This window comes from Leucoraja erinacea, chromosome 5 (assembly GCF_028641065.1).
Source record: "Leucoraja erinacea ecotype New England chromosome 5, Leri_hhj_1, whole genome shotgun sequence".
Classification (NCBI taxonomy): domain Eukaryota; kingdom Metazoa; phylum Chordata; class Chondrichthyes; order Rajiformes; family Rajidae; genus Leucoraja; species Leucoraja erinaceus.
The window spans coordinates 30249763-30268510 of NC_073381.1; the positions used below are offsets into that span (position 1 = coordinate 30249763).

Genomic DNA, 18748 nt, shown 5'->3' on the forward strand with positions numbered 1-18748 from the left:
TTCATGTACGGTATTACCTGGTTAGCACACAAACAAAAGCTTTTCATTATATCATGGTACATGTGACAATAATCAATCCAAACCTAACCAGTTTCCATTTCCTATGACACATGGACTGGTTATGCTTGTGGTATAAGACTCGGAAGATGATTGATTATAACTTTTTTAGAGAATTTCCAACATTTTCAGTTTTTATTTCAAGTTCACAGTATTTGATTTTTTTTTTAACTTTCTTTAATAATTGACAATGATTTGATATTGGGTTGTAGGCACCAAGAGGAAGAGGTTAGCCCTATGGAGATCCAACTGTGCCAGAGGGGTGTATTAGAAGCAGCTTAAAAGCAACAGAGTCTTGCAGTGGGGACATTGATGCTATAGCATCAAATTCATCTTTTTGGGATAAACTCCTTGTCCAAAAAGGTGATATTTTAATTTGCATGTGTTGCATGATTTGGCCAGGTGGGTGGCTGGGTATGTTAAAAAATATATACATATAGACCATGCCTGTGAAGTTAAATGGTATAATTATCCAGATGTTAGACCTGATCTATTTTTTATACAACATTGAACATTAGCCGCAATCTGTAAATGAAATATTTGCCTTTTGTTACAGAAAGTTGTGTAGTCAGGTTGTGCTTGACATTTGGGTACATAAACTTGCACTGTACTTTCATATAGGGCACAGGAAATGGTGTTTTATTTTAGTTAAATTAAACTAACGAACGTTTTAATTTCCAAAGTAAATACAAATGTAAAAGGGTTTATATAAGAACGGGGAATTCCGTGAAGACAATCATACCCAAATAATCTAGATTTGCTTGACATTATCTTTGTGTCCCCATTATCTTATTGCTGTTTGTAGGACATTGCTGCAGTTAAATTGGCTGCTGCATTTCCTCACAACAATGACCAATGCTCAAACATACTTAATTAACTGTGAAAAAGTGCTTCAGGACTTCCTGTGGGCCATAAAAGATGCTCTATACGGTGTACATAAAAGTTGGTTCTTTCTTCAGATCGGCCCACTCTTACAATGGCAGAGACTGCAACAATTGTGCAGGGCTGTAGGAAGAGGGCGCGAGCGACCTGTGCAGGATGATCAACACTGTTTCAGACACGCGCATCTCCATCTACCACTATTTGAAACTAATAAAAGGACCGTTCCCCACATGTTGCTAACGCTGATTCCTGCAAGACGCAATAAAGGTTCTAACGTCGTTGAAGGGGTGAAAATCTCGGAGAATCAAGCCCACTTAATAATGAGAAATCAGAATATTTAAAAAAAAACCAGCGAGTGGACATAGAGTGTCTTTGTGCATTGAACATTATAATGGGATTGCGTTAGGTAACCGAATGCTACAGGGTGAAGCAAAGATCTTATAGCGAGCTATAAGATCTTTGGGTTGAAGCAAAGATACTATTAAATCCTCTAGTATCTTTGGGGTGCAGGGACTCTGGAGGCGAGTGAGCTGCGCCCGCCTCTGATCACAAGGTCTTGTTGCATTGGTTCTCCTCAGTCTGGACTCTGCGTCGGCTTTGCACCACGTGTGTTGCCACAGGCGATCCCCGGTGCGCGAGCCGCCTGCTCTTTAAGCAGTTTGGTAGCGCGGGGCTGATCGACGTGTTGTATGCTTTCCATCGCTTGTTTGGCTATTATTTTTTTTGAAAGCAACAGCAATCTTGCACAAATTAGACCGGAGATTTGAACCACGATAATACACAACAGCATTTTGTTTTGTGGTAAGATTTATGTTAATTATTGTGCTTTAATTATGCGAAGTTCTGAACCACACTCTCGCACACACACACACACACACACAAAGTACCGCATCTGTTTGAACCGGCTGGCGTGTGTTAGTGGGGATGCACGACGTTGGGATTCTGGATTTAAAAGAATACTTATACTTCTGTCGCTTCAAGTGCAACACGTAAGGAACACGCCACGATCAAAAAGATTGCAGGGCACTTGATTTACAGGATGGAAATTATGCTTTAATAAGTCAGTGGTAAATGTATGCTCCCACCCTCTCCTAATATACAACATAACACACAACCAAGCCCTTCATTGAACAACATTAACATAGAACTGTTTAACCTTCGGATTTTCTTTTTCGTAACAATCTTGGGATCTTTTGAATTAAAAAAAAACACAATCTTATTTCCCGCTTGAAGCTACATTAGCAGCTGTAACCTGAAATGTTCGGGGTCTTGTACATTTTCACTCATCTCAAGTAAAATAATCCCGTAACACGAAAACGCTGTATTTAATTTAGAACGATTTGTCTGTTTTGAAATGGGAGTTTACGGGCTAAAGCTTTAGTGGACATTCTAATGTATGAATTGCAAATCAGTGTTGTTCGTGCTATACGACGAAGTGTTCTTGACCATTTCCAAGGGAATGAATACAGATTTTTAATGTATATTTCGGGCCATGCTTTCAGATCTTTGATACTTTCAAGTTCCGGGACAGCATCCTAATTATTGGCAGTGTTTCTAGTAAGTTGACAAACTGGAATTTTTCAAGCATTGGCCAAAATATGGAGATGGGCATTTTGAAGGAGAAACTCTTCGGCTTCAATATGAATTTGTGGAATAATCGTAGAACATGCAATACTAATCTTAGATCCATGCTTCAAACTCGCCCGTTTTCCGGGGTGGCAATTTAATCTTATGAGAAGCACGTTTTGTATCACTTATCCATTAATTTCTGAGAGTACTTTTAAATGTTATATCGTGGTGACTTTTGACACGTTGGTGCTTGCAGAGAATTTTTACAAAATTGTTTTTTCTACTATTGCGACCACATTGCATACTTAATTTCACCCGAAGATATTTAATTTAAGAACGCAATTTGAATAGCTACAATGTTTTGGTCTTTCTTGGTCCCTTTTATTAACTGCTAAATATGTACTTGTTATATATTGTAAGTACTTCAGGCCAAATATGTGAACCACGAACCATATTAACGGTACAAGGATTGGCCACCTTACTTTCGCTCATATTTGTACTGTGGAAAAATTAAAATCTAATCCCAGAATGTAATCCTACCTGAAAAATCTTAGTTCTCTGCTTCAGAAATTTCTCATGAAAGATGGAATGATCTTGTCAGTTGTTACTTATGGCAAGGTATGCTAGGCTGTAATAGCATACGAAAAAAATCGCAACTTTTTCCTTGGTGACAATTTTAAATTGATTGCCAGTTGTCAAATCCCCAGATAAATTTGTATTTTTATATTCAGGTTATCAAGACAGAAAACATTGAAAACTTCAGGTTATTTTAACTCAAAACAGTTCAAGCCACGACGCAGCTTTATAGGAGTTTGGTTAGGCAGCATTTGGAGAATTGTGTGCCGTTCAGGACACCTCCTTGCAGGAAGGAAGTGGGGGCTTTGGAACGGGTGCGGAGGAGGTTCAGCAAAATGATACTGGATTGGGGGGAATTCGCTACTAGGAGAGTTTGGACAGATTTAGATTGTTTTCCCTGGAATGCTGGGTTTATTGGTGGTGGGTAGGGGGGATCCTGATCGAAGTATATAAAATTCATGAGAGGCATAGGTAGGGTAGATAGAACCTTATTTCTTGGATGGAAACATCAAACATAACGGGGCTTAGCTTTGAGATGAGAGGGGCAGTGGATAAAGAAGATGTAAAGGGCAGGTTTTTACGCCTGAAACGTGCTGCCAAGGTGGTGGTTGAAGTGGGTGGGGGGGGGGGGGGGGGGGGGGGGGGGGGGGTTGGGGGGGGGGTTTAGTGGATTTACAAGGCTTTTGGATATGAACAAGCATATGGAGGAATATGGGTTAGTTGCAGGTAGATAGTGATGGGCTTGGCATCATGGTTTGCACAGACACTGTGGGCTGAAGAGCCTATTCTTGTGCTGTACTATTCTAAGTTCTAACATTCTATTTTGGGCATTCCTGCTTCATTCCAATTATCCCAATTTCGAAAATTGTCCAAGGCCGGCCGTGACCCATCCACTTACGATGATTTCTATGGTGCATTTGCAGAAGTTGGTAAGAGTCATTAGAGACAGACCAACTTTATTTTGTCTTCCGAGAAAGTAATGGCAATTGTCAGCTTTCTTGGCCATATTGTTAATTTGTTTGGAGGATGGGTTTGATGTGAGCTGTGACCAGCCTCTGAAAGTGTTTTATGATGCTGGAGACACAATGCTGGTTTACAAATAATGGCACAATAACTCAGTTGGTCAGGCAGCAGCTCTGGAGGACATGGATAAGTGGTACTTTAGGTCAGGGCCCTTCTTCAGACCGACCGCAGTAAGGGGGAGAAAGGTGGAAGAGAGATGGGGCCAGAACAAAGCATGGCAAGTACAGGTGGATAAAGTGAGGCCGGTTTGTTTGGCTGATGATTTGACAAAGGCGAGAGATAAAAAGATGAAGGGCTGAGAGATAAGGAGAGCAGAGGCATGACATGTGAAGCCAAAAATGGGGATGTTTGTGGAATGGGAAAGGGGACGGGATGGTGGGAGAAATTGAGGTGCATCCAGTTGTGGAAACGGCAAGGGATGTAACACCTGCCCCTACACTACCTCTCTGCCATCTATCCAGGAATCTCTCGGTTGCTAACTATTTTAACTTCCCTTTGCATCCACATAATGATCTTTCTGTCATTGGCCTTCATTGCCAGAGTGAAGCCACACACAAACCGGAGGAACAGCACATCATATTCCGCTTGGGGAGCTTCCAATCCATTAGTAAGAATATTAAATTTTGGGTAACTAACCGAGAAACATCCGATGCTAGGGATGGGTGAGCGGGGTGGGATAGAAATCACTGGCTCTCCACTCCGCTCTGGACCATTTGGACAACAAAAACTCGTAAATCAGGCTGTTGTTCATAGACTACTGCTCAGCATTTAATACCATCATCCCCGCCAAGGTAGTTACCAAGCTCACGGATCTGGGTCTCTGCGCATCCCTCTGCAATTGGATTCTCGACTTCCTCATCCACAAACCACAGTCTGTCCGTATTGGTGGAAATGTATTATCCTCGATAACAATCAGCATGGGAGCATCTTAAGGCTGAATACTCAGCCCCCTGCTGTACTCACTCTATACTCATGACTGCAGCCGGTCTTAGTGCCAACTCCATCATCAAATTTACCGACGACACCACTGTTGTGGGACGAATCACAGGTGGTGATGTGTCAGAACGTAGAAGTGAGATCGACCGATTGACCATATGGTGCCAGCACAATAACCTGGCTCTCAACACCAGCAAAACCAAGAAACTGATTGTGGACTTTGGAAAGGGAAAAATATAAACCCTCAATCCCAATGGTGGAAAGGGTCAAACACTTTGAATCCCTGGGCATGCATATTTCCAAAGATCTTTCCTGGTCCCAGCACACTGATGCAATTATAAAGAAGGCACATCAACGCCTCTACTTCCTGAGAAGGTTACGGAGAGTCAGTATGTCAAAGAGGACTCTGTCGAACTTCCACAGGTCCACAGTAGAGAGCATACTGACTGGCTGCATCATGGCCTGGTACGGCAACTTGAATGTCCAGGAGTGGAAAAGACTGCAGACCTGTCCATCACCGGCTCTGACCTCCCCACCATCAAAGGGTATAGGAGCCTGAAATCTGTAACATCCAGGTTCAGGAACAGCTCCATCCCCATCAGGCTATTAAACACAACATCAAATAAGCTTTGAACAATAACAGTCTATTATTACTATTGCACTTTATCTTTATTTATTGTGTGTATATTGTCTATAGACACACTGAACTTTTATCTTCCGTTTTGTATTATGTTGACATATTCTGTTGTGCTGCAGCAAATAAGAATGTCATTGTCTTATCTGGGACACATGACAATAAAACTCTCTTGACTCTCCCTTGTCTAAAGACCATGTGCTTCACCATAATGTTATCTAATTTATTTTGGTTACTCTTTAAAATATTATTGCAAAGATGTTATGTCCTTTAGGTGCAGAGATAAAATGGAAGATGCCTTCATGGCACATACAAGTATCAAGACCAGAAATGTTTGATTGAATGTTTGGAATGCAAATTAGAAATGGTAGTATTAAGTAATCCAAATTTGTTTTGGGTAAAAGCAGTTTTCACTTAAATGGTCTATTGTGGAACATGTGCAAACATGTTCAGCTTTGATCTGCAATGTAGCATTCATATTTTGGCTGTGTTTGGTAGGCACCATCATCCTGAGAAGCAATAACGGGCTTATTGGAGGCATTTGCTTGTTTGTCCCAAGGAACCGCGTAAAGAAACCAAATAAAAGAGTAACAGAAAATGATATTGAATGATGTGAGAAATCATTTCTTTCAAAGGATATATCATTGTTAAATGTTTAAAAAAAAAAAAATCTAAAATGATTTAAATGATTCATTGTAAATGTTCATTGTAAATTAGAATTATCCTCTAAAATATATTTCCTGCTTCCTTTTACGTCTATCTGCTAAACATTTAGATTTTCGCAGCTGGTAAGCATTTTGACCTTTTTAATGATTTGAGTTCACTTCCACATAATCTGTTTTTCTCACTTCTCTTTCAATAAGAATATCATGTTTTGACAAACTATTTGGTTTATTGGAATTGCTTTTCATTTGCTGTATTGTGTAGGACCTTGACCTTACTTTTGAATTGCTTTGAATATGGAAGTTAATTTATTATCATCATAACATAACAATAATTTATGGCTTTGTAATTAACAGTTGGACATGATGCTAAATCAAGTTGAATCGATCGAATGGTGAAGTAGAAACACGTTAAACTCAGTAATTTTGCTGAAGGTAGTTCGTCTTAGAATTAGATTTGATGAATATAAAATTGATCATCTGAGACAGATTTAGTTTAGTTTAGAGATACAGAGCGGAAACAGGCCCTTCAGCACACTGAGTCCGCACCAACCAACAATCCCCGCACATTAACACTACCCTACACACACTGGAGACAATTTACACTTGTACCAAGACAACATACCTGTACGTGTTTGGAGTGTGGGAGGAATCCGAAGAACTAAAAAAAACCCATGGAGAGAACGTACACGCTCCGTACAGACAGCACCCGTAGTCAGAATCTAAACCCAAGTCTCCAGCGCTGTAAGGCAGCAACTCTGCCGCTGAGACACCATGCTGCCCATCTATGACAATGTAATCACAAATGAAAAGTCAAGACTGAATGTTTGTTATATTTATTGAAAACTAGACCAACTGGGACTCGTTGGGTCCCTGTCACAAGCAAGGCCTGGTCCACCCCAATGCAACCCGTTCCCCCAACGCAATATTCCACCAGTCACCCACAGCCTCCACGGGACGTTAAGAAGATAACTTTAAAACAAAAATAGTTACACAGGTGTTTGTTAACTGGCGCAAGTAAACAAATTTAAGCCTAAAGATAACAATAGCAGATAATTTGTTTGATAAAAATTATGAAAATTGAGGTTTTTGTGGATCAGGCTTATTAAATTGTAACATTTTTTGCTGTGCTTTTGGCTGTTTTTCAATGTTTTTTAATTTGTTATTTTAAAAGATTTATTTGTTCTACACAATTAAAAGATATCAAGATCTTTGGTGATTATTATGAACTCTTTCAACTTTGAAGGACACTTTTACTTGAAGTGACCTGTTTAGAGCCTGAAAGCTCACCAAAATGGAGTGTACAGCATCTGCTGCAAAGCTGCTCCTGAGGTCACATGTATATAAAATCCATTCCTGCATCTGGCCATAATGAACATGAACTGCAATGACCCACACAACATATAACTGTCCATGTTCCACCCATGGAATACAAATGAATGCAAGATCCTTATTAAGATGCAGAATTGTGCAGGTAGCCAAGTCTATCACTCAGACCAGATTCCCCACCATTGATTTCATCTGCTTCTTGTGCTGCATCTGGAAAGTAGCCACTTTATCAAGGACTTTGCCCATGCTGGTTAGATACAGAAGCTAGAAAAGATTCGGCATAAACGTCTTCTCCTGTGTTACTGGATTTCTAAATGTTCCATAGGTTAGGGCACAAAAGTCTCGATTCTCCAGCCTACCTCATTAGAGACATTGAGCATTTTCTCTGGAGCTGAATGGCTATAATTATGAGAACTATATTCTGCACACTGTTATCTTTATCTTTGCTCCATCTCCACCTGTAATTGCATTGATTCTATTCATATTATTATCTGAATTTTGTGGATAGCACATAACATTTGCATGGATGACACTGTACCTCAGTAACATGATGCCAAGATCATCACTTATTTGCCTGCACATAACCCATATCCCTCCATTCTCTGCACAGCCATAGCCTTTCCTAAAGTCTTTTAAATGCTGCAAACGTATCTGCTTCAACCATCATCCCCAGCAGCGAGATGTTGGCGAGGATACACCAGCAGTATTATAGACACACAAAAAGCTGGGGTAACTCAGCGGGACAGACAGCATCTCTGGAGAGAAGGAATGGGTTCACCCATTCCTTCTCTCCAAAGATGCTGCCTGTCCCGCTGAGTTACTCCAGCTTTTTGTGTCTATCTTTGGTTTAAACCAGCATCTGCAGCTCCTTCTTATACCAGCAGTATTATGTTCAGTTATGGTGAACCTTCTGAAAGATCACTAAACTGGAGAGAATGGAAAGAAGACAAGAGGTTATTGCCAGGACATAAGCTCCTGAGCTGTATGGAGAGGTTGTGGAGGCTAGAATTTTATTCCTTGGAGTGCAGTAGGCTGCAGCGTGATCTTGTAATGCTGTACAAAATCATGAGTGGACTACACAGTGTGAATTTACAGTCTTTTTCCCAGGGTTGGGGAATCTGAACTAGAGGGCAAATGTTAAAGGTAATAGGGGAAATATTCAATAGAAACCTAAGAGGCTGAGGTTGCTGGGTAAATGGAACAAACTGCCTCAGGAAATAGTTGAAGCAGGTACAATAACACCATTTAAAAGGCAATTGGACAAGTGCATGGATAGGGAAGGTTTGGAGAGATAGGCCAAAAGCAGTTAAATGGGACTGACCTAATTGGGGCTGCTTGGATGAATTGGGCTGTCGGGCCTATTTCCGTGCTCTATGACAGACTCTATGACCAATACTAATTATAAAATTGTCATGGCACGAGACAAGTCAGATCAAGTAAAGTTTTTATTATCATACGCAAAAGTAGAGTGAGGTACAGATACAATGGAAATCTTCCTTGTGCGGCACCACAGGCACATGGACATCAATTATACATTAGTTCCACAAATTCTGCAAGTGGAATAAAATGACTACAAAAAACCCAAAACAAATGTAAAACACAATGACAAAAATTGGTAGCGCAAGGGGTCATCCATGATGTTACATTGTCGAGATGGGATAAGGGTTCTGCAAGTTGGTTAAAAAACCTGATGATTGTCGGAAGGTAGCTGTTTCTGAGCCTGGTGGTGTGAGACTTGAGACTTCTGTACCTCCTGCCCGTTGGTAACAGCGATTAGAGAGTTGGCTCAGATGATGGGGATCCATGATGCTTGAAGCAGTCTTTTTGAGGTACCACATCATATAGATGCTTTTGATGGTGGGTTGCATTCTGCTCCTGATGGACAGGGCTGAGTCCAATTATCTCTGCAACTTCTTGCAGTCCTGTGCATTGGAATTGCCATGCCAGGCCATGAGGATGTGCCTGCTGGGGATGTCACTGCTGGGGATGTGCACACATTCTCGGTGACCGAGCACAACGTGAGGAGGGCTCTGACCCGTGTGAACACGAGGAAAGCTGCAGGCCCAGATGGTATATCTGGGCGAGTACTAAAGTCTTGTGCTACTCAGCTTGCTCAACACAATATTTAACCTCTCCCTGGCCAAGTCCATGGTCCCTGCCCAAGTCCATGGACCCTGCCTGCTTCAAAAGATCAACCATTGTACCAGTGCCAAAGAATGCCTGTCCAGCCTGCTTGAATGACTACTGACCGGTGGCCCTCATCTCGGTAGTCATGAAATGCTTCGAGAGGCTGATCAAAAATCACATCTGCGCCTTCCTCCCATACCGTCCGAACAGATCCATGGATGATGCAGTCTCCCAGGTTCTGTACACCGCTCCCTCTCACCTTGACAGCCAGAAGGGCAGCTATGTGAGGCTGTTGTTCATTGACTAGTTCAGCTTTCAATGCCATAGTCCCCACCAGACTGGCTGAGAAGCTGCTGGAACAGGGGCTGAACAATCCCCTGTGTTCCTGGGTCCTGGACTTTCTCACCGCCAGGCCCCAGGTGGTCAAGATGGGGAGACATACCTCCAGCACCTTCACCCTGAACACAGGATCCCCCCAGAGTTACGTCCTTAGCCCCCTACTGTTATCCCTGTACACACATGACTGTGTGGCCAGGTTCAGCTCCAACTCCATCAAGTTTGCTGATGACACTGTGGTGGTGGGCCTGATCTCTGATAACGAAGAGAAGGCCTACCGGGAGGAGGTGGCTGATCTGGCACTCTAGTGTCAGGACAACAGCCTCCTCTTGAATGTCACAAAAACTAAGGAGCTGATTGTGTACTTTAGAAGGGCTCAACATCTGAGGACGTACATGCCACTGGAGATAAATGAGACTACTGTGGACAGGGTGAGCAGCTTTGAATACCTGGGAGTCCACATCACAGAGGATGTGACATGGACAACACACACTGCCGCACTGGTGAGTAAAGCAAGGCAGAGTCTTTACCACCTCAGGCAGCTGAGGAAATCCAGAGTCTCGCTCGGGATCCTTCAGTGCTTCTACTCTGGGGCTGTTGAAAGCATCTTGTCCGGAAACATCTCAATCTGGTTTGGGAACAGCTCTGCCCAGGACAGGAAGGTTCTGCAAAGAGAAGTGCATTCAACCGAATGCACTATGGGAACAGCACTCACCTATACACCTATGCAGGACCTATACACCAGGAGGTGCAGATATCCAAAGCCAACATAATGAGGGACCCCTACCACCCCAGCAAAGGACTGTTCCAGCTGCTACGGTCAGGCAAACGCCTCCGCTGTCACGCTGTGAAAACAGAGAGGATGAGACGGAATTTCTTCCCACGGGCCATCAGGACTGTAAACTTCTATCTCACCAGGAACTAGTTTACTAATTTACTGTTGTTGGGTTTTTTTTTATGTAAATACTGGTTCTGTTCTATTCTGTTCTGTTGTTTTTGCACAATCTGCAGGCATTGCCACTTTCATTTCACTGCACATCTTGTATGTGTGTGACAAATAAACTTGACTTGACTTGATGCAATCAGTCAGGATATTTCCTGCAGAACATCTTTCGAAGTTTGTTGGAGTATTTGGAGATATGGAGATAGTTCTTAGGCCATGTCAATGTTGAGTAAAATGTCGTGGTACCATTCAATCAGGTGTCCAATCTCTAGTGTGCACTGAGTCATCACCACCCATTGGTCGGCCAACAACAGTGGTGTTGTCGATAAATTTATAGATGGCATTGGACCTGTGCAGAGACAAAATCATTTATTTTGTGTAAAGTTCCTTCTTTTCCTGGTGCTGGTGCCAGTAAATCAAAATGCTTTTCTCCCACAACAAATTTTGAGACATATATTTAACTTTCAGCTTTGTTTAACCCCATGCCAATTTACAGGTGGCTGTGATCCAACTGTTTTTTAACGTGTTACTTCCGAGCCTAGCTCCTTCTCCACCCCCAGAGAAACCTCCATTTATTTATTTTTACCTATGCCATAATTCTTTCATGGACTACAGCAACTGGATCCTCCCCCTCTCCAACTCTGATTCATATTAATCATATGTTGATTGCTTCATTGATCACTGCAGACTTTTAGACAAAAAGTGGAATGGCTGACTGAAATCCTGAGTTTTGCAATAACTTGTTTGGGGCAAGTTTCTTATTTTCTCATGAAGTAAAGTGCACTTGCAATCGGAATAAGTTCTGTAAAGTCTCCATGCAGAAATCCATGGCCGCTCAAAGACTTTAGAAATATAACATGGAAAGATGCCCTTTGACCCACTGAGTCCACAGAGACCAGCGATCACCCCCATACACTAACACCATCCTGCACTCTACCAAAGCCAATTAACCTACAAACCTGTACATCTTTGGAGTGTGGGAGGGAACCGGAGCACTCCGGAGAAAACTCATTCGGTTACAGGGAGAATGTACAAACTCCATTCAGACAGCGCCCATAGTCAGGATCAAACCTGGGTCTCTTGCGCTAAGGCATCAGCTCTACGGCTGCACCACTGTGCCGCCCTCAAGAGGAGATGATACAATGAATTGTGAGTCCAGTTCGCGGTTTTTCAGGCGAGTGCCCCCGAACTTGAAGGTCGCAGACAGTCCGCTGAAAAGTCGCGTAAGTGGGACAGTTCTTTTAGCATTGCAGTGTGGTTTCAATCCTGCATTTCACTTGCAGTTGAATTGATTATCTTGTGGCCTTTCCTTTTTTAATAGTAACAATTTAATGGCAAGTAAATGATACTTAAGTAAACATGTCGTGAAGAAAAGGCAAATTAGTAGTTGTATTTTCAAAATAATAGTTTCATTGCAATGTTTATACTACATATATAATTGCTGGTGCTGTTCTCCTTGTTTGGGATTGTTGGTTTTACGTTATCCCACTAACTGTTGTTATTGAAGTCAATTTAAACAAAAACATGAAACAGAATGTGGATAATTTGATGGCATGGACACATCTTTCGTCAATATCCTTTTGGTGCTGCTTGTTGGGGAAACCAAGACCAGTTGTAGGCTTACGTGAAGTGGAGAAGGCCATGGATAATTGGACAGGTATAGTCCCACCACTTCAGTCATTTAAAAAAAAGTATAACTTCTTATTGAAAGTTAAAACTAATGGCTATTTAAGGAAGAGAATTGGTTCGAGTATAAGAAGGAAAATCTCTGCTACAAAAGCTAAAGCACAGGGAGATGTATAACCAATGTGCTACTACAACATCACTGCTCTGCAATGCTTAATTACAAGTTGACAGTTTTACTTGACAGTTATCACTATGAATGTAGACAAAATAATTTGTGTAAAATCTGACAAAATGCAATAAACCATTGCAGCAGGAAGTTGTTGTTTTTTTGTAGATGGGGTGCTTGTGTTTACCAATTATGTTTAGTGTTGAAATCCTACCCAAATATAGTCTGAATAAAATGTATTGCGGTCTGAAAAATAATTGAGCCAAACCACAAAGGCAAAATTCAGTCCTTTTACAGTTATTCTTATTTGCTGATTTTTAATAAGATATTGAGTAAGTAATGCAGTTTTTGGGTCAGAGAAGATAAATGAAGAGCAGACAAGCAAGCTTTTAGTGTAGGGTTGTGCTGGGTCAGTCAATTTTCTAGTGTGTCACAGAAGTGGGATAAATGAGGCCTTTCTTATAGGTTGCATTAGCAAGGTTTCACATTTGCTTTTCACCACTGCTTTTAATTGAAATTAAAAAGCAGGAAACCTATATTTTTAGATTCATGTTGCGTGTACACTACACTGGATGCCTGTTTTACTTGGCTGCAAAATGATGACTGGTAGTTGCAAAAGCCAGTAAAAGAGAAATGGTCACGAGAAACATAGAAACATAGAAATTAGGTGCAGGAGTAGGCCATTCGGCCCTTCGAGCCTGCATCGCCATTCAATATGATCATGGCTGATCATCCAACTCAGTATCCCGTACCTGCCTTCTCTCCATACCCTCTGATCCCCTTAGCCACAAGGGCCACATCTAACTCCCTCTTAAATATAGCCAATGAACAGGCCTCGACTACCCTCTGCGGCAGAGAGTTCCAGAGATTCACCACTCTCTGTGTGAAAAAAGGTTCTTCTCATCTCGGTTTTAAAGGATTTCCCCCTTATCCTTAAGCTGTGACCCCTTGTCCTGGACTTCCCCAACAATCTTCCTGCAACTAGCCTATCCAACGCCTTAAGAATTTTGTAAGTTTCTATAAGATCCCCTCTCAATCTTCTAAATTCTAGAGAGTATAAACCAAGTCTATCCAGTCTTTCTTCATAAGACAGTCCTGACATCCCAGGAATCAGTCTGGTGAACCTTCTCTGCACTCCCTCTATGGCAATATGGCCTTCCTCATATGTCCAAAACTCAGATTTGGAGACCAAAACTGTACGCAATTTTGTACTGTATTAAATTGGATAGTTATATGGACGGGAAGGGAATGGAAGGTTATGGTCTGAGCGCAGGTATATGGGACTAGGGGAGAATATGTGTTCGGCACGGACTAGAAGGGTCGAGATGGCCTGCTTCCGTGCTGTAATTGTTATATGGTTATATGCAATACTCCAGGTGTGGTCTCACCAAGACCCTGGACAACTGCAGTAGAACCTCCCTGCTCCTATACTCAAATCCTTTTGCTATGAAAGCTAACATACCATTCACTTTCTTCACTGCCTGCTGCACCTGCATGCCTACTTTCAATGACTGGTGTACCATGACACCCAGGTCTCGCTGCATCTCCCCTTTTCCTAGTCGGCCACCATTTAGATAATAGTCTGCTTTCCTGTTTTTTGCCACCAAAATGGATAACCTCACATTTATCCACATTATACTGCATCTGCCAAACATTTGCCCACTCACCCAGCCTATCCAAGTCACCTTGCAGTCTCCTAGCATCCTCCTCACAGCTAACACTGCCCCCCAGCTTAGTGTCATCCGCAAACTTGGAGATATTGCCTTCAATTCCCTCATCCAGATCATTAATATATATTGTAAATAGCTGGGGTCCCAGCACTGAGCCTTGCGGTACCCCACTAGTCACTGCCTGCCATTGTGAAAAGGACCCGTTTACTCCTACTCTTTGCTTCCTGTTTGCCAGCCAGTTCTCTATCCACATCAATACTGAACCCCCGATGCCATGTACTTTAAGTTTGTATACTAATCTCTTATGTGGGACCTTGTCGAAAGCCTTCTGGAAGTCCAGATACACCACATCCACTGGTTCTCCCCTATCCAAGCTACTAGTTACATCCTCGAAAAATTCTATAAGATTCGTCAGACATGATTTACCTTTCGTAAATCCATGCTGACTTTGTCCAATCCATACTGACTTTGTCCAAGAAGAAACTACAATTTACACTGAGAAATCTCATGTTAATAAATTTTAAAACTTTAAAACAGGAGGAAAGGTTTAAAAATGTACATTCTATATTCTATTAAAAGTCTCATCTTATAAGTTTGTGCGTATGTGGTTTGCCTCTATGCGGCAGCGCTGAAAAATGTCCACATTCTTACACATTTTCCCGTCCATTATCAGGTTCCTTTCAGATTTGGTGCTATATTTCACAAGTTATTGATGATTAAAGTTTAAAAAAACCCAACTTTGAGAAGAATAACTGGGACTCTGCTTTGAGGATTTTCTGGCAGCTTCCAGTGATGATGTCACAATGGCATCTCGCAGTCGTCCAATCACAATGGGATCTAATTTACATACGCTGACAATGAGATCTCATTACCTACGCAATTCACGCTGTCCTGACTCACCAGGATAGACAGGGCACGTACGTGAGGATGCTCTTCATTGACTATAGCTCTGCATTCAATACAGTTATCCCCACCAAGCTCACCACCAAACTCCACCAGCTAGGCCTCAGCTCGGCGATATGCGATTGGATCCTGAACTTTCTGACGGAGCGACCGCAGGCAATGAGACTGGGCCCACACCTGTTCTCCACTATCACCCTGAACACCGGCACACCACAGGGCTGTGTACTGAGCCACATGCTCTACTCCCTCTTCACTCACGACTGTATTCCTGCATTCGACACCAACACCATCGTGAAGTTTGCAGACGACACAACAGTGATTGGGCTAATAACCAACGGTAATGAAACAAAATACAGAGCGGAGGTGCAGAACCTGGCGGATTGGTGCGCACCTAACAACTTGTCACTAAACACCTCCAAGACCAAGGAGCTGATTATTGACATCAGGAGGTCCCATAATGGAGAATACGCCCCAATCTCCATCTACGGGGAAAGTGTGGAGAGCGTGTCCAGCTTTAAGTTTCTGGGCACTCACATTTCAGAGGACCTCACATGGTCCACCAACACCGCTGCGCTAGTCAAGAAGGCACAGCAACGACTGTTCTTCCTGAGGACATTAAAAAAGACTGGTCTGCCCCAACAGCTGCTGACAACCTTCTACCGCTGCACCACAGAAAGCATAGTAACGTATGGCATCTCTGTGTGGTAGCTGCATGGAGGTGGAGAGGAGAGCTCTTCAGCGCGTCGTCCACAGAGCGCAGAGGATTATTGGGACACAGCTACCAGCCTTGGAGGGCATCTACCACACATGGTGCCTCAGGAAGGCCGTCAGCATTCATAAAGACTCCTCACACCCTTGTAATGGACTGTTCGAACTACTTCCCTGCGGCAGACGTTACAAGGCCTTCTACGCCTGAACCTCCAGACTCAGGAACAGCTTCATTCCCAGAGCTATAGTGGCTCTGAACCGGCCCTGCTGAGTGCCCCCTATCCCCCCCCTGGACTGTCTCCCTCGGATGGTCACGTCGCACAGACACATCTGCACTTTGGTCTGTTGAACTGTTTTGACTGTTTTACTGTTCTTTTTACAATCCATATTCTCGGGATATCTAAATACAAATTTTATTAGTTATTTATGTTATGACATTGGTTGGAAGCTGCATACCAAATCTCGTTGTGCTTATGTGCAATGACAATAAAATATATTATTATTATTATTATTATTATTATTATTATTAATGTCACAATGAGATTGCAGCCCTCCTAGCTCCAGCAGGTGCAAATGAACGGGTGAGTGGTGGAAACGGGTTGCATTGGGGGAACGGGTGAGTGATGTATTATTGCGTTGGGGGAAAGGGGTACAATGGGTTCCCACTTGGTCTAGTTTATCTTAAAAAAGGAGAACGTGGACACTTATTTTTCAGAGCCTCTGTGGGCATGTTCAGTCCTGATGCAGGGTTTCTCCCTGAAACAACAGTTCCTTCCCACCACAGATGCTGCTCAACCTGCTGAGTTCTCTCCGCTGATTGTTTTGAGGGATATGTATTTTGTCACAGATTTTTTTTAAGCCAATCACATCAAATTGTTAAAGTTTAAATTAACACTGGCATTAATTCCAGATTCTTGCCTGCCCCATTATTTTAATTGCAGAAATTTACTTTAAATGTTCTGTAAAAACATTCTAATGTATTTTGCTTACTAATCTGCAGTCTTGCATCACACGGGTGAAAGTGGCAGTATTTCTCTACTTGTGGCTTCCCACAAACAACTGAGATGAATAGGTAGTTAGATTGTAAATTGACATTGCTTCGGGGAAAATGCTGGCCAAAATAACTGATGAACTCTCTACTCTGAAAAATGCTACTATATTTATAAGATTTATTGGAAGAGGCAGACATGTGTTTAACTTAATGTTTCATTCAAAGGAAGGTTGTTCTTCTGACAATCTAGCACTGCGCTTAGCCGAGTGGAATTTCAATATTTTATACAATTACCGATCAGAAATTTTTCAAGTGGGTGTAACAGGGAATGTCAGCATTTGTTGGCAACCCCGATGCCCTTGCAAAGGTGTTAGCATCTCCAGTCTTAACCTTTATGAATTGGTATGGCGGTACTCCCAGGCATGTTAGAGAGACGTTGCATGGTTTTGACTGAACTATGTATAAACTATTGTGGAACCTTCAGATGGTAGTGTTCCCATGCTCCTACTGCCTTTGGCCTCTCCAATAATGTGTGGGCTTCGGAGGTGCTATTGAAGGAACTTGGCAGGTTATCGTCTGCATATAATGAATGATACACATAGCAGCCTTGCTGTGCCAATGGCGAAAAGAGCGAATGTTTTAAAGTGTTGGGTGGGGTTATATTCAGAAACAAATAGAGCATATTCATTCACATTGCTGACCTACCTCATAAATAGTGACAAGGCTTTGAAGAATTGGAATCTGAACCACTCTGTAGAATACACATGACCTTTTGCCTGATATAAATATAACTGCCTAAAAATCTTTGATTTTATTACTTCCCTTAAATTTTAGTAGATTTCCTAAATTGCGATCATATTGCTCGGAAAAGGTTAGTTGTGACAGTCACAATTTTATGGTGAAGTTTCCGACATTACAATAGTACCTGTCTTTCAAAAATACTTAAATTACTTCTGAGTGGAACATGTTGTTGTTTGTGAGGATTGCTATTCAACTATCTTTTTCTTGGGTAAATATTTCTGAGAGTGAAACGTCTGTTCAAATATCTTGCCTGTGTTATCATCAAACTTAGTTGATAAAGATTTAAAGTATTCATGTTTAATTTGTTTCCCCATCATTAGATGATGCCATATCCATGAACTTAAAAAAAACAGCTTAAATTTTTTTTACAATCCCTTTGATTGTGGACATTTAAATGGGATGAATGGCTGTGTTATTTTCATTCTAAAATTGGATGCATCAGAAGCTTTAAAGATTAGTTAGAAAGTTCAGAGATGTGTTATTCTCATTTCACTTTGTATTCATTTGAAAAGAAAATGCTTCCAAGAATTTCATGGATGCATGGATTTGTTTATAATTCTTAATGCTGTGCACAAAAGACAGCTCTTTTAACGATAAACTGTACCTTATTTAAGTTTAGATCAGAATAGGTTAACAGGACCATTATAGTATGATGCTGTTGCTTCCAATTTTATACCTGCTGTATTTTGAGCTGTTTTGACTTTTCAAATTGAGTTTGACTTAACTGCAGGAACTTTGGTCATATTATTACAAATCTTTATCATCCCTCCAAAGCTTTTGCGTTGAACCTTGTAGAGATCAAGTCAAGT

The 18748-nt window shown here is 41.8% G+C and overlaps 1 protein-coding gene across 1 annotated transcript in view; it reads left to right on the top strand.

Moving 5' to 3' along the window:
- Nucleotides 1–1556: 1556 nt before the first annotated feature.
- greb1 (growth regulating estrogen receptor binding 1) overlaps nt 1557–18748 on the top strand; it is a 207486-nt gene continuing 190294 nt past the window's right edge. Inside the window, exon 1 of the mRNA XM_055635321.1 lies at nt 1557–1740. The gene's annotated coding sequence lies outside the window, so the exon portion shown is untranslated. The remainder of the gene's footprint in view (nt 1741–18748) is intronic.